We start from the raw sequence: 5,045 nt of genomic DNA, 5'->3' as shown, positions 1-5,045 counted from the left end.
CTTCACCACGTCCTCCTCCTCTCCCTCCTCCTTCACCACGTCCTCTTCCTCCTCCTTCACCACATCCCCCTCCTCTCCCTCCTCCTTCACTACGACGACGACGTCCTCCTCCTCCTCCTCCTCCTCTTCTTCTTCTTCTTCCTCCTCTTCCTCCTCCTCTTCGACCTATTCCTTCATTTCTCTGTGGATCCATTGTTCCAAAGCTCAGTGAACTGATTCGGGCCCTTTTATCTATTTATTGAAGGATCTGATTGATGTGTGTTCAATTTTGACTCTTAGTGTTTCCACCTGGGTAATTGTTTGCTAATTGAGCTCAAGCTGTGCTGAGTTGAGTGAACAGTATTGAATGCTAGTTCTTTCTAAATGACCACATGGTGTAAGCACTGAGAAATGTAGGGATTTGTGTGTAGAGTTTTGCAGTAACAGTTCACCAAATATGACTCATGTGTTAAAGCAGGGGAATGGGTGTGCTTTTTGAAAAATGGCGTTATGGTTTTGAAATTTTAGTCATAGTGTTTTAGCAATTGAGAAAAACTGTAATATAAACTTGTTGTTTTTTTCTTTCTTGTCAAATAGGTTATTGAAAGAGATTTTGAAGATGGATTTGCAATCTTAAATATAAAGCAAATTAAATTGTCACAGAATGCATATAATATCACTTTTCATAACATTTTCTGTAGAAAAAATTCTACAGTGCAGCTGCCATTCCAAACGTTTACATTCTTTGATAAACTTGAGTAGCTACTATGTGTTCAGCTTCTATTCATTCACTGTAACTATGCTTTCCCCCCCCATAATTATTCTTGCAGTCTAAAAGAACAGCCAAACGTAAAAACACGAAGGTTGCGGCAGAATCAACTCAACAGCTGGTTAGTGGGGATGGTAAGTTTACTTTTGCCATACTTTAGCAGTACACCAGCTAACACTTCAATCCAGCATCCGCATTGAAAAATGAATTTGTGTACATTAGTGCTCCCCTTTTTCTCCATGTTTTATTTAAAAAAAAAATTATATATATATAAACTGAATTTCATTCAATAGTTGTTTGTTTAATTAAAATGTGAGGGACATTATAAGTAATAACTGCAGACTACAATGTAACTGGAAGAACATTACAAATACATTTTGAGACAAAATGCCTAATATGTTGTGTGGAACAAAAAAACACACAGTCGGGAGGTAGAAAATAATAGCTACATAAATTTAAATTATCATCTAATCCTGTGCTTCCCAACCCTGTTCATCTCGAGTGACCACAGTACTGCACATTTTGTATACCTCCCTCATTTAACAAAACTGATTCAGCTTATTAGTAGAGACTACAAGACCTGAATCGGATGTGTTAAATGAGGGAGGCATACAAAATGTGCAGTGCTGGGGATCCTCCAGGACGGGTTTGAGAAGCAGTGGTTTATAGGGCACCCATATTGTTGCTTGGTGCAATCACTATGTTTTTATACTTTATGCACTATGTTTCACACACTTTATGCAATACTTCGGTATTAGGACACCCTGTATTTTATTTATTTTTATTTAATTGTTAATTTTATTTATTCGTTGTTTTTTAGTTGCATTTAATAAGTAGTCAAAAGTATATATGTATATATAAAAAAGTATGTATAAAATACATGGACAATTTATTAAAGAAAAATAAGTAAATAAAGTTTAACCCACTGATATGTAGGTAGTCTTTGCTGACAACAGTGTTTGTTCAAATATATTTATTTATTCTTTTAAAAGTTAAGGATCCAGCACCAGAAAAGGTATCTATGGCAGTAGGAATGAGCTTACCAACTGTAATATTTGAAGAAGATGCAGCAACTGATAGTAAGTTTAGAAAATGCTAATTTTATTAGTCATGAAACATTTCTTAAGTACTGAGTTGATTCACATCTATCTTCTGCGGCAACATGCACATTATCTGTAAGCAGTTGCTGAATTTTAGCTTGGGATTTGAGGGTGTTGCTCACAATTTTAATCATTTTTTACACATTCGGTCTGAAATCAAGCAATCAACCAGCTGATGAATACAAACATTCTGTAGTAAATCAGCTCAAAAGGGATCGTGCTTCTACGTTGCGCCCCTGGAGGGCCATTAGCCATGTGGCTATGCGTGCGTTTGTGACCACACCGCTGATGATGCGCTGGCTGTTGAGGAATGTGACAGGCTGGTGACAAGTTTCTATGATCACTTTCTGTGCTCCGATGTAGTTGGAGAATCTCTGGATGGCCCATACAGTACAGAGCAGGGCTTTCTCACAGTCTGAGTATTTGCACTCTGGGTGAAGAAGAGTCTTGCTGGCATATGCGACCACTCTTTTGTCCTGGTCATGCCGTTGGTATATACCAGCGCTGAGGCAGTGGCTGGAGAATCCAGCGTCCAAGTAGAACTCCTTCTGTGGATCTGGGTAAGCCAGACATGGAGCAATGCACAGATGTCGTTTCAGCTCATTCATGGCATTTTGCTGATCGTCTGTCCAGACGAAGGGGCGGTCCTTTTTCAGAAGGGCAGTGAGAGGGCGAGCCATGTCCGAATAGTTCTCAATGAACTGCCTTGAATAGTTGCACACGCCTAGAAAACTTCGGAGTTCTAAGACATTGGCAGGTGGTTTAATGTTCTGAATGGCCTGGATGTGGCTGGTTTGTGGCTCAATACCTAGTGGTCCAATGAGTAGGCCCACGTAGTTGACCTTAGTTTTGCACCATTGTCCTTTGTGGAGGGCAATCTTGGTGCTGGCGGCGGTCAGTTGGTGCAGCACGTGGTCAATTTCTTTCAGGTGATCAGTCACCGTCATGTGTTTCATCAGAAGGTCATCAACATAGATTAAGTTCCCTCTTACCCTGGCATCCGATTCTTGGTATCTCCTGTTCCAGCTGGGTCATAGGCCATCACGACAATGGCACCTGTTGGTTCAGTTTCCTATAGTCAATGGTTGGCCGCCACTTGCCGTTTGATTTGAGGACAGGCCAGATGGGGGCAGAGTAGGTGCTGTTACACGGACGAATGACACCCTTCTCAAGCATAGAGTTGATGATCTCCTGTACGGGTTCGTACGATTCAAGGGGGATCTATGGATTTATGACACCCTTCTCAAGCATAGAGTTGATGATCTCCTGTACGGGTTCGTACGATTCAAGGGGGATCTTGTATTGCTTGACAAAAGTGGGTGGAGCTTTTGGGTGCGTTGGGACATGCACAACATGGAGGTTAGTGAGGCCACAATCTAAAGAGTCCTTGGCAAATGATTCCTTGTATTTGTACAGGACTTGACGGAGTTTGTGGCGGTCTGCATCCTCCTGTATGGCATCAGCATCTTTCAGAATTTGCTGGACTTGTGTCTCAAAACCTGGGTATGGCTCTTCTGTCATTAATTCCTCTGTGCCGTGGGCGGTCAGAGGTGCAGTCACGCTGTCATTTATGCAGGTGGAGTGGTTAGAGACCGTGTACACGGCAAAGTGTTGTTCTTCTGTTAGTTCTGTTCTACACACCTGCTCCTTGACCACTGGCATGACTGAGGTTATGGTGATGATCTTGAAGGGTGCTGTTGACACTGTGTGGCCTGAGCTTTCTTCTGGAATCATTGAATCTGAGATGGGTCCAATTATTGGTAGAATTAGTTCAAAGTCATTGAAGTCATAACTCACTAGCCAACCCAAAGGGTATGCCTTAGGCACTGACCTGACATCCATTGCCATGCAGTTATTGAACAAGATGTAGACTGCCCGAGATGTCACTTCAACGAGGGGTGTGGCTTCCAAAGTGAGGCCCAGTTCCCCACATTCGGGTGAAGGTTGGAAGAAGCCTAGGGTGTGGCTGAGAGCTTGGCCGCTTCGCAGGTTGAGTCGAACAGCGACCCCTTTGGTGTAAGCTGGTACTACAGTCTCTTTTTCATTGATTAGCGTGCAGGCCTCAGGGATGGTTTGGCCTGAAAGGAGGTTCTCAAGGTTGACAGGAACCGTGGGTGACTGTGAGGTCATTGGAGCCCATATCACTTCATTGATCATGTCCACGTGAGCCCTGAGGCGAATCAGAATGTCCGCTCCGATGTAGACATCATGCGGTGCGTCTGAAAGGACCAGGAAGTAATGGGTTAGGCACCTGTCATTCCACCTCAGGTTCAGGGCACAGGTGCCCTTGGCAGTCACCATAGTTGATGGGTAGGGATTCAAAGGGAATCGTGTGCGCTTGTTAGCAAAAGGAATGTTCGTTGTGTGCTGTTTGAGAGCATTGAACAGTGAGAGGCTGATGGCTGAATTGTCTGCCCACAGTGCTAGCATGGGGTCTGTTGTTGCGACATCATTCAGTTGTAAGACCCCCTTAACCTGGGGACCGTATGCGTCAGAGTCTTTGGCTAGCTGGAAAGTACAGAGCAGCGACCTTGAACCTCGCTCTAGGGCCGAGACGTTTCCGCGGCTGGCGGCGAGATTTTCCGTGACCTTTGGGACCTGGCAGTCTGTCTGGGGTGATCTTGGTGACTGAGGAGGCAGAGGTTCTCGCACTTGAGCCCAGATTTTCAGTTGTTTAAAATCTAACAATGGCTCAAAGCGATCTAGCAGGTCTTTGCCAATGAGGAGAGGATATGTGTCCAATGGAGAAATGTACACAGGGTGCACAAAGTTCATAGGGCCGATGGTCAGGTGAATTGGAGCTACCTGTTCAAGTTGGACCTCATTTTGGCTGTAGGATTGCACATTCAGCACACACGTCTGATAGTTAAGAATTCGATTCTGTCTCTTGGCTTCACTTTGAAGTCTGTCAAAAAGTTGGCTTGACATCAAAGTGAGGTCAGCTCCAGTGTCCACAAGGGCCTCCAGTCTCACCTCATTTTCTAATGTGATGGCCAGGTAGAGTTTTTTGGCCACCCCCCCTTTCGATTAGGTTCCCTAGGAGTCTTGGTACTGGGGCTTGTGTGGTGACTGGCAAGCAGTCAGAGCTGGTCTTGTGTGGCTCGTCAGGGAGGCAGACAACCAAAACCGCGCTTTCTGGTACTTTGCGGTCGTGGCTGGAGGTGTGTTGCGGGATGTTGGCTGGTTCTGGTGGTTCC

The sequence above is a fragment of the Sinocyclocheilus anshuiensis genome, unplaced genomic scaffold (assembly GCF_001515605.1).
Source record: "Sinocyclocheilus anshuiensis isolate Anshui unplaced genomic scaffold, SAMN03320099.WGS_v1.1 scaffold344, whole genome shotgun sequence".
NCBI classification, from domain to species: domain Eukaryota; kingdom Metazoa; phylum Chordata; class Actinopteri; order Cypriniformes; family Cyprinidae; genus Sinocyclocheilus; species Sinocyclocheilus anshuiensis.
This window is presented reverse-complemented; position numbering follows the sequence as displayed.